Source organism: Erinaceus europaeus, chromosome 11 (genome assembly GCF_950295315.1).
Source record: "Erinaceus europaeus chromosome 11, mEriEur2.1, whole genome shotgun sequence".
NCBI classification, from domain to species: domain Eukaryota; kingdom Metazoa; phylum Chordata; class Mammalia; order Eulipotyphla; family Erinaceidae; genus Erinaceus; species Erinaceus europaeus.
Window position 1 is genome coordinate 83,414,789 of NC_080172.1, and position 11,947 is coordinate 83,426,735.

Below are 11,947 nucleotides of genomic sequence, written 5' to 3' on the forward strand. Positions count from 1 at the left end.
ATGGAGAAAAATGGCCTCTAGGAGCAGTGGATTCGTAGTGCAGGCACCAAGCCCCAGTGATAACCCTGGAGATAGAAAAAGGGGGGAAAAGTGATATTAAATGTAAAAGTTTGAATGTGTGGTAGAAACAAGTGTTATTACTTTGGCTTGAGGTCACATTTAATATTGAGAAAACTAGGGATATATAATTTTGGCACATTTAAAAAGCAGCAGATTCCAAGTGTTGTTTTTTATAGGAGTTTATTTCCTTAGCTAGTTTGTGGCCACTTTCTAGATTACCATGAAAGTAACTTTATGTTCTCAGCTGAAAATTGAACCATCCAGTTCGTTTTCCCATTTGACAGTCTCCTAATACCCTGCTTCTTCTAGTTTATTTGAGTTTCTTTTAGTTATGTGACCTATATATTTTAGAGTTAACTCTTAATATTATACACATATATAGTCTTTGATCATCTAGCAGTATCGTAGCAGTATTCTCCAGAGTGTTTCTTTGCAGTACTCATAAAATAAACTGACTCGGAGGTCATAATACAAAACTTTTGAGTTAGAATCTTTTAGGAAGAGACTGCAAATCCAAATTTTAAGTAAATAATCCTGGTGACTTTTAAGTCAATGTTTGCAAAATATTGTTCTAATAAGACAGTTACCAAACTATGCATGGGCATCTACAGAAGGCTTTGTCTAAACTTTAATTTTAGAAGGATTTTTTCTGTCTGAAATCACCTTTTTTTCCCCCCCTGTCTTTACTACCCCTTATAGAAATCTAATCTCTTCCATTTTAAAAAGTATTGAAGAAAGGTTTTTCTTAATCTTGCATTCCTTACTAGTTGCAACCCTATGTAACCTTATTTAACAGCAATATCCTAAAAGGAATAACTCTCTAGGTCCCTGATTCTCGCTTATTATGTAACAAATTCTTACCTAACTTCTGAAAATGCTTCTAACAAAATCAAAAATTATCTTCTAATTAATATAATGGAGATACTTTTACAATATGAAGCCAGTGTATTTTCATGATTGATAGCCTGCCCCATAGCTTCCCTTTCACCTGGGAACAATGTAATTTCACAATCTGGAGGAACCAGCAGCACATAATTTTTTTTTTGACCTTGCCTATAGTATTAAATGCAAATATTCCTATTCATCACCTTTTCAGTATTGATAATTGATTATTTCTTAGTTCTTAAGAGACTCTCCCTTTGAGTTTCAATATATCATATCACATTGGTTCTTCTACTACTTCTCTGGCTCTTTCATCTCATCTTTTTGACACATTATTCTTTTACCTACCCTTTGAATGTGCTATTGTGTTGGCCGATTTCATACTGAATCTCTTCTTGTTGTAGATACTCTGATTATTTCATTCTTTTTATATGGTCAAGATTTCATGTATACATTCCAAGATTTCATCTGTTTCCTGAAACTACTGCACATCATCAGAGATTAAACATCTATATTTGTATTTCTTTACACTTATATCTTCTTTTTCTATCAGTTATTGAGAGAGAAATTGAAAATTTCAACTATAATTTTGAGTTTACTTAGTTTCAACGGACTCATTAGTTTTGTTTATACTATTAAACTAGATGAATTCCTTATCTATGTTGAATAGTATCACCTTACCTGATTTTTTTTGTAGATATTTTCATATTTTTCTCTGCTATCATTTTTCTTTCTTTAACAATTTTATAGTATATTTTTTGGTCATGATTTTTTCAGTTATTTTCTTGAGAGAGTCTTTTATGTCTTTCATTTTGAAATATACTTTTATTGGTATAGAATTCTAGACTGACTTTCATTTTGTTGATTTTTTTCCTTTATTATGCAGCAGGACTATTTTGGTTTACACAGACCGCTTATCTATTATGGGCTTTGTTGCCTTTGTTTTAGTGTCATGTTCACAAGGCCATTGTCAAGATTTATATGTAGTTACTTCCCTATATATACTGGAATATATATATATATATATATATATATATATATATATTCCAGTAGTTTTACAGTTTTAGATATCATATTTACTTTAATCTGTTTTATGTTATTGTTGTGTATCAAGTAAGATAAACCCTATCTTTTATTTGACATTTCCTCTTCTCCTTCCTCTTTTGGTTTTATTAAGTATATATCTGTATTTTCTATAATCCAAATTTATCTTGTTGATTGGTTTAATAATTACTGTATGTTTTTGCTTTGGTGTTTTTTTTTTAGGATTAATGGTATTTGTCCTTATCACAATTAACTTTTATTTTACTTCTCATGTCAGAAATGTATAGTATTGCATTTTCTTTTCTCTCCTAACTTGTGATATAATTCAACTAAATTTAGTAAGATAGTTTTATCCTACAGGTATTCTACATCCTACAATTTAATTATATTTTATTATATTTGAAATTAAGAAAAATTATGTCTGGCTACATATATGTTGTTTCCAGCACACGTTGTTCATTTTACATACTCATATTTTTTCTGCTATCATTTTCTTTCTGTATAAAATGCTTCATTAACAATTTTCATAGTATGTTTTTGGTGGAAATTTTTTTAGTCATTTTCTTGAGTCTTTTATGTCTTTCATTTTGAAATAAACTTTAATTGGTATAGAATTCTAGACTAACAGGTTATTTTTCAATGCCTTAGAATACTTCAGTGTTGGGAGGCAGGGCTATGGAGCAGCAGCAACTGTGTTTCTGTCCTCTCCTCTCCCGAGTCAAGTAGGAATACCAAAGGAGACCACCTTGAACTGCAACAAGACAGGACTAGAACAACTTCAAGAATACACCAAATCACTGGTGAGTACAAACACATGTGGCTCATGGACAGAGAGGAGCCTAGGGAAAGATTAAGTGGCTGGTAACAGTCCGGTAGTTTTCCAGTTAAGACACCACCTCCAGTCTGTTTCACCAACAAGGGGACAGCTGAAGGAAGAAGAGGACTCCCCTGAGACTCACCAAATGCAACTGTGAGTCTCCATTGCTACTGCCCTCAGAATCTGGAGCATTGGCGGGGAGGCCCTGTGCTGACACCAGGAAGCAGAGAACTAATGAGGAAACTCAGGAGAAGATCTATACCTTGGTGGCCTAGCAGTGGGGCTGTGAAAGTCTTTTTGCATAACCACTGGATTATCTCTGCCACACCCTGCTTTATCTCTTGGTCAGGAGTCAGTGATAAAGCTACTTATAGTTTAAAAGCCCTCAGACTCCCATAGCCTACAGGGAAGAAAAAGAACAAAAGAGGCATTTAAGCCACTGAGCTCTCAACTCAGGGATTAAATAATATTGAAACAACTGTCAATTTCCACAACTGTGAACCCTTTAAGTACCTTACTTAGACACAAGTCAATCCAGGCAAGAGTGATCAGTAATTTGAAAAGTACTGAGAGAGGGACCTCATAGGATACTATATAAAATGGTTAAACCAACAAGAAGAAATATTGGAGAAATGAACCAGGACAAGAGTCCAGCTAAAAGCCCCCCAAAGGTTGAAGCACAAAATAATGAGGTCAATATCCAAATACAAGTTAAGGAAATAATCACAGGAGTGAGTAAAGAGTTTGAAAGAATTGTCATCAGAAATGCAGAAACAACAAATGAGACCTTGGAAGAAAACACTAATTATCTCAAGGTTATTAGAGAGCTGAAAGCTGAAATAGCTGAGCTAAGAACACAACTAGCTGAACAAGCTAAAACAGTATCAGAACAGGGTAACAAAATAGATGAACTCCAGAAAACAGTAGAGGGGAGAGAGAATAGAATAAATGAGGCTGAACACAGAATTAGCAAGATCGAGGATGAATTAGAGACAACTAAAAAAGAAGTAAGAGATCTCAAAGAGACTAAGAGATACTGAAAACAACAACAGAGACCTATAGGATGACTTCAAAAGAAATAATATATGCATTATTGGCTTACCAGAGGAAGAGAGGAAGGGGAAGAAAGCACACTCCAGGACATAATAGCTAAGAACTTCTCTAGTCTAGACAACATAAAAGACATAAAGGTTCAAGAAGCCCAGAGGGTCCCAAAAAGAATTAACCCAGACTTAAAGACACCAAGATACATCATGTTTAGAATCAAAAGGAATAAGGATAAAGAAAGAACCCTAAAGGCTGCAAGAGAAAAACAAAAGCTGCAAGACAAAACAGAGTCACCTACAGAGGAAAACCCATAAGATTAGCAGCAGACTTCTCCACACAAACACTACAGGCCAGAATATTCCAGCATTTAGAAGATGATCAGTTATTACTTGTAGTTGCATTTACATGAAGTATCTCACAGTGGAATATAAAAGTGTGTTGTAAACAAGGTAATAAACCATTCACATATTTTTTAAAAAGTAATGTTCCAATGTTTTAAGAACTGCAATGGGGAGTCGGGGGGTAGCGCAGAGGGTTAAGCACACATGGCACAAGTGCAAGGACTGGTGTAAAGATCCTGGTTTGAGCCCCCGGCTTCCTACCTGCAGGGGGAGTCACTTCACAGGCGGTGAAGCAAGTCTGCAGGTGTCTATCTTTGTCTCCCCCTCTCTGTCTCCCCCTCCCTATCTTCCCTTCTTCTCTCCATTTCTCTCTGTCCTATCTAACAACAATGACATCAACAACAACAACAATAATAACTACAACAACAATGAAAAACAACAAGGACAACAAAAGGGAAAACAAATATTTTTTAAATATTTTGAAACTGCAATGTTTCCAGTGGGAAATCTGTCCATTTTTGTTCATTTGATATATTGTCTCTATTTACTGCTTGTTCTTAAGATAGCTTGTCATTGGTTTCAAGAAGTTTGATTATGATATGCTTGCATAGTTTTCATTCTCTTTGTGTTGTTTTTTTTTTCAGACTGGTGACAGTTTCCCTTAAAATTGGAAAACTTACAATCATTATTGATTCAAACTTTTTTTCTGAACCATTCACTCCTCTCTCCTGTGCACACCACTTCCAGATAAGTCAAGTTCTTTGACATTATCCCACAGTTCATTCATGCTCTGTTTATGTGCCTCTAGTTCTTTTTCTATTTGTGTTTCACATTGAATAGTTCTAGTTGCTGCATTGTCAAGATCACAAATCTTTACTTCTGTTTGTTTTAATCTGTTTTTTTTTTAATTTTATTTTATTATTAGAGATATAGAGAAATAGAGAGGGGAAGGGGAGATAGAAAGGGAGAGAGATAGAGAAACACTTGCAGCCCTGCTTCACCACTTGTGAAGCTTTTCCCCTGCAGGTGGGGACCAGGGGCTTGAACCTGGGTCCTTACACACTGTAATGGGTGCGCTTAACCAGGTGTGCCACCGCCTGGCCCCTCTTCTTTTTTTTATTTATTTTTTTTTTATTATTATTTTTTTTAATCTTTTTTTTTTTATTTAAGAAAGGATTAATTAACAAAACCATAGGGTAGGAGGGGTACAACTCCACACAATTCCCACCGCCCAATCTCCATATCCCACCCCCTCCCTCGATAGCTTTCCCATTCTCTATCCCTCTGGGAGCATGGACCCAGGGTCATTGTGGGTTGCAGAAGGTAGAAGGTCTGGCTTCTGTAATTGCTTCCCCGCTGAACATGGGCGTTGACTGGTCAGTCCATACTCCCAGTCTGCCTCTAGTTCTTTTTCTATTTGTGTTTCACATTGAATAGTTCTAGTTGCTGCATTGTCAAGATCACAAATCTTTACTTCTGCTTGTTTTAATCTGTTAATTACATTCATTGCATTTAAAATATTTTCAGATATTGAAGTTTTCCTTGCTAATAATTATATTTAGGGCTTTGTTTATCATGCTCAGTCCTTCCTGTCTTTCTTGAATATACTAAATATTGTGGTTTTCATATTACTGATTTGTATATTAATTATGCAGACACATCATTTCTGAATTTGCTTCTATTGATTGACTTGTATTTTCAATGTGAGTCATATTTTTCTGGGTTTTTTTGTTTGCTTGTTTTTGTGACACAATTTTTAATTAGATACAAGATAGTATAGAGTTAAAGAAATTCTCAATCTTTGGTTTTATTTTTAAGTATGTTACACAGGACTGGAGCAATATTAATATTAGGCTAACATTTTATTATTGAGTTAAAATTTTTCTGAGTAGTCTTCTTGATATTTTGCAATTTTTAATTTTTTTTCCTCACTCTTGCTGCTAGAAGCACAAATTATTTGACATGTAAAACTTTGTTGCAGTGTCCTCCCACAGGACAGGATGATGCATGAACCCGAAAGATTACTTGGAGAGACTTAAGTTATGTGTCTGAGACCCTGAAGGTGTCTCCATCAAACTGTACCCATTGAAGAAGAGGGATAAAAATGAGCACCTCCTTAAGAGTCAGAATCCTTCTTATAGAAAATTTTATGATACATCAAGAATTCTAGGTTAGAAGATAAAAAACTCTCAACCATTATTGATCCAAGTTGAGGACCCCTGATAGAGATGACCAGTAACAATGGAGAGAGGGATTTATTTGAGGTCTAGGCCCATCATGTCTGTCTGGGAAGCTCAGGACTCCCCAGCTAGGGCCCCAGCTGATGGGGTGACCTGATAGTGACTAAAGAGTCATTGGTAAAGTATGCCAGTCTCTTGCCCTTATTCAGCTTTTGTAGTCCTTGCTTTGATAAGGATAGCTTTGGAGTGAGGGAAGTATAATAGGAAATAAGTGAGGATGGTATCTAAGTATAAGTAGACACTATTTCATTATGAACTTGATACTGACTCACTGCAGATTATTGTGTGCTTTTGCTTTCAGGTATATATTTTGCCCTAATTTATGGGTACATGTGAACATGTGCCCTCTCTTGGGATCTGGTCTATATCTAGGTCATGGGGCTTTGTTGGGAAGTGAACCACTTGGAATGGAATTAGAGGATCCTATGAAAGGAAAGGTCTCACCCAAGTAATGAGTTTGAAGGGTTGACATTCCATGCCTGGTGTCTCTGGACACAATCTGAAGTGAAGCATTCTGAGGTGGTACTCATTGCATTGATTAGGTTGGGATCAGCAGATGTGATATCATTTGGTATGCACTGAGAGAAGCATGCAGGAAAGTAAGCCCCACTCTAGAGGTTCCAGGACTGGGGAAATGTAGGCTCTATAGAGGAAGCAGGAGGTTCCTGCTGTCTTAGGGCTTAAGAAGACAAAAGATAGTTATTGCTATAATCACATTATTTGGCAATTGGGTTAACTTTGAAAAATCCCTTTGTTAGGATTTGCTGTATCATACACAACATCACCGTAAATTATGTCCTTTGAAATTATTTGTATATAGCTGTGCCACCAGTTGCTTCTGTTCTCCCTGGTCTAACAACTTACTCTATGCTACACTTGAGGAAGATGGGTCCTGATACTGGGGCAGCTTGGAATGTTCCTACTCATGACCACAGAATGTGAACCCAAATCTACAGGGATGCAGAGGTCACATAAGCTCCTAAGCTGAATATGGGCCCCAGATCACATCAAATCGATGGGGTTTACAGTCAACAACATCTATACACCTTTCACATATTTGGAAGCTACCCTCTTCCCTGATCCAGCTTTCTGGCCCTTTTTCTAGCCATGACATCATCTCCCCAGACAATAACTTGGATCTATCTGCATATCAGATTTCAGGCTCAGGGGGAAAAAAATAAGCACACACACAAAAAAAATAGTGTAGCCACAGGCCCTTTGGAATATAACTAAAATATGCCCACTAGCTATCTACAAAATGGAGACACCCCCCCCAACTCTTCATCTGCACTACTCCAGCCTTTAGGTTCATGACTAGTCCATGACTTGTTTGGCTTTATATGTTAACTCTCTTTTCAACTACCAGGTTCCAGATGCTAGAATGATGCTAACCAGACTTCCCTGGACAGACAACCCCACCAATGTGTCCTGGAGCTCCGCTTCCCAAGAGCCCCACCCCACTAAGGAAAGAGAGAGGCAGGCTGGGCTATGACTCTACCTGTCAACACCCATGTTCAGCAGGAAAGTGATTACAGAAGCCAGACCTTCCACCTTCTGCATCCCACAATGACCTTGGGTCCATACTCCCAGAGGGTTAAATAATAGGAAAACTGTCAGGGGAGGGGGATGGGATACAGAGTTCTGGTGGTGGGAATTGTGCAAAGCTGTACCCCTCTTATCCTATGGTTTTGTCAATGTTTCCTTTTTATAAATAAAAAAAATAAAAGTAAAAAAAATACAAAGAAAAAGTTAATTCAGTTTTGCATAGAGGCAGAGAGTAAATGAAAGGGATCACCATACTGAAGCTTCCTTGAGTAGAGGCTAGGCTTGAACTTGGGGTACACAAATGGCAAAGCAGCACACTATCCAAGTGAGTTATTTACCTTAAGGAATTAATTTCCTTTGAAATCTTGGTTACTGAGAACAACATAGACAGACAGAGTCTCATTTCAAAGAAAACTAATTCCTTAATGTAAATAACTCACTTGGATAGTGTGCTGCTTTTATATTCAAATTTACACTTTAAATGTAACACTTAATGGGGGTCGGGTGGTAGCGCAGAGGGGTAAGCACACGTGGTGCAAAGTGCAAGGACTGGTGTAAGGATCCCGGTTCGAGCCCCCCGGCTCCCCACCTGCAGGGGAGTCGCTTCGCTAGCGGTGAAGCAGGTCTGCAGGTGTCTATTTTTCTCTCCCCCTCTCTGTCTTCCCTTCCTCTCTCCATTTCTCTCTGTTTTATCCAACAACAATGACATCAATAACTACAACAATTAAACAACAAGGGCAACAAAAGGGAATAAATAAATATTTTTTAAAATAAATAATACTTATGTATGTGGTGAATAGAATTTTAGGATATCAAAATATAGCCAAAGTTCTTAAAGTTGTCAGAAACAAAAGAAAGATGATCTACAAGGAGAAAAAAAATCAGATAGGCATTGAATTTCACATCAGGCTTTTCATCAATATTACTCTTTATGTGACTATAACAAACCAATACTTTATAAGCAACCAACAGTCACTGAACATTATTCTTAACATTTTAATTTAGTTATCATGGCATTATTATGTAGGCAGTCATATTATTGCTATTTTACAGATGAGGAACTGAAGCATAGAGAAGTAAAGTAGCCTCTTCTAGATCACACAGCTAGCAAATGACATGGCATAAATAATTGAAAATGCACTGTGCTGATTCAGAGCCCTGTATTAAGTTCTTGCTGACTGTAGCAAGTATTTCTTCCAGTTCTAGTAATCTGTAATTGTATAATTTCTGGTGTATTTAAGTACTGTAATGAATGCTATAGAGAACTAGACTTGAATGAGATACTGATGTGGACTCAGGGCATTACAAATACAAATAAGGATTTTCAAAGTCTAGTATTCAACATGTGGTATAAGACAGACTCATTTTTTAACTTTTAATTTATTTATTTTATTGTATTAATTATTATATTACATGTTATATGTACAATTTAATTATAGTAATTACATAAAGATTATAATTTGGGCATTATTCTGTAAAAATCTTATACAAACTAAGAAAATTCAAACTAACATATGGCATCAGTCATTTCAAATTTACTTTCGCCTTCTACTTTCAGCAGGTACACTGACTTTCATTTTGTGAGGGAAGAACTCTTATGCTTGACAGATAAAATAGAATATTATTTAGGTATTAGAATAGAACTCAAAATACTACTAAACTATTAAAAGGACATTTTGGCAATTCATATTGGTAGGCTTGTGCTTTAATAATAAAATAATAAATTAATAAAACCAGAGGTGGAATTGTATACAAAATTTGAAAGCATCATGAAATTTTGAATGTTGTACATCATTATACGTGCACCTATAGAAAGAGGAAGAAAAATCAAGGTACTAACATTGTTAGTATTATGAGTGTTTTTATTTTATTTGTACCATTATTCAATTTTCAAAGTTATAATGCATTCCATTTATAAGTAGAAAAGTTGTTTTCTAGTGTTTTAACTATAACAGTACGTTTTCAAATGGCAACCACGTAAAAGTAGCATCCTGCGTGACCTTGAGACTTGGCATTCTCAAGGACCTATAAATATTCAGAGATTCAGACAAGGGGTGAGGCAGCTACTTTGGCTTTCTGAGAATGTGAATGTTTGTTCAAGAGAATAAAGAAGAAAGGAAAGTACTTGAACACCTTTCATCACTAGCATGTCTCTGGGATTTCTATATAAGGCCTTGGAGGGAAGAAAGATGACAGGAAGAGCCTGCACACCATCACTCCACACTCTGACGGGACTTGGAGTTTGAAGGATCCAGCTGTAACTGCTTAGTAAAAATGTCACAGTGAGGAGAAATAGTGAGACTTACACCTCTATGTATATTCAGGATCTCACATGCTATCTAGCCCAACCCTGGTGCCTCTTGCAAATTTTGCCTTTATACCTCAAGAGTCATTTGCTCATTCTTTCCCAGTCTAGAATATTTTACCCCTGTGAGAATTTGACAATAGTTAGGCAAGTTGAGAAGCATTTAAAGATATTCTGAGAGAGGGGACAATACGTCATTTAGCTATTTTAAATTAAAGTACTAGAAAAACTGGATTTATTAATTCATCCAACTTGCTCAAAATTTTCAATCAAGTTTATTTGGGATTTTGCCTATGTCTACCATTAGAAAATTAGTTTACTATGTGTCTCTTCCAAATTCCCTTGACAAACTAAAACCTTTTCTGCCATGGAAAGGGAGCATGGGCTCCAGTGAGATTTTTCTGAATAATTGTAGTTCTAATTCTCCACACTCTGTAGACAAAGGAAAGAAACTCCAGGGTTCTTTTAAAAAGAGTTTTTTACAGTTTCAGTGGGAAAAAGAAATGAGAACAGTGACTAATAGTAATAGAGAAACTCTAAAGGACTAGATCTTTCTTTGGGGGGGGGGGGATCTTAGGACAATGATGGCACAAACCAGTCTTTTATTTTAATTTTCTATTTATTAATGATTTAATAATGCTTGTGAATTAACAGTGGTATAGTTCCACACCACATCCACTACTAAAGTTCTGTGCCCTCAACTATAACCTACCTCCACCCAATGATAACCACCATAATTCTCACCAAGTCTTAGAAACAATTTATCTGTCCCCCCTTCTTTTTGCAAGTTCACTATACTCTACTCCACATAAAAAGTGAAACCATCTGGTGGTTGTCTTTCATCTCCTTACTTATTTCCCTGAGTCTCACTGAGGTTGGGACCAACATGAATGAAAAACACAGAGAAAGTGGGCCTTGAAAGTTTCCATGTGTCAAGCTGGGAGGCTATCTCAGCAATAGAGGAGTGCACATGAGGTCCCAAGTTCTGCATATTCCAGAGCTGAGCAATTCTCTGGTCTTTCTTTCTTGAAATTTTATTAAAAAACAAAGTTTCTTTTAAGTACAGTTTTTTGTTTTGTTTTTTGTCAGTGGTCCCATTGCTTAAGGGTTTCTCTGTTGTAATGATCTTTCAGGCCAATCAAGGACAGGGAACATATCTCTGACACATATTTTTCATAGGACCTGATAAAAAGAACAGATAGCTAATATTTACTGAGAATTTACTGCATGCTTATCCTGGATTAAGTGCTTTGCAGGAATATTTTTATTTAATATGCAGAAGGATCTAACTAAGTCCCTTTATCTTACTGAGAAGAAAACTAAGCTAGAATACTAAAGTGACTTTTCCCAAGGTCAGTCAGCAATGGAGTTTTGGTGACCACAGTTTGTCTGATGGCAGAACCTGCCCTATTATTCTCCATGCTGAGCTACTTTTAATTCATACACATGAAATAGTCTTTCATAGGCATAAGCATCTTTGAAGGGCAGATGGCAAATAATCTTTAAAAATAAATTTATCTTGTATCCTTAGTTTGTTATGGGAAGGAAGAAGGACTGATAATGCTGTCCAGATAAGTTTTTGCTGTGTTTGCCTAAAAAGCCTATGCACCCCAGATTATTTATGCTAAATATTCAGTATTGTTCACTGGCCACAACTCCTTTCTGT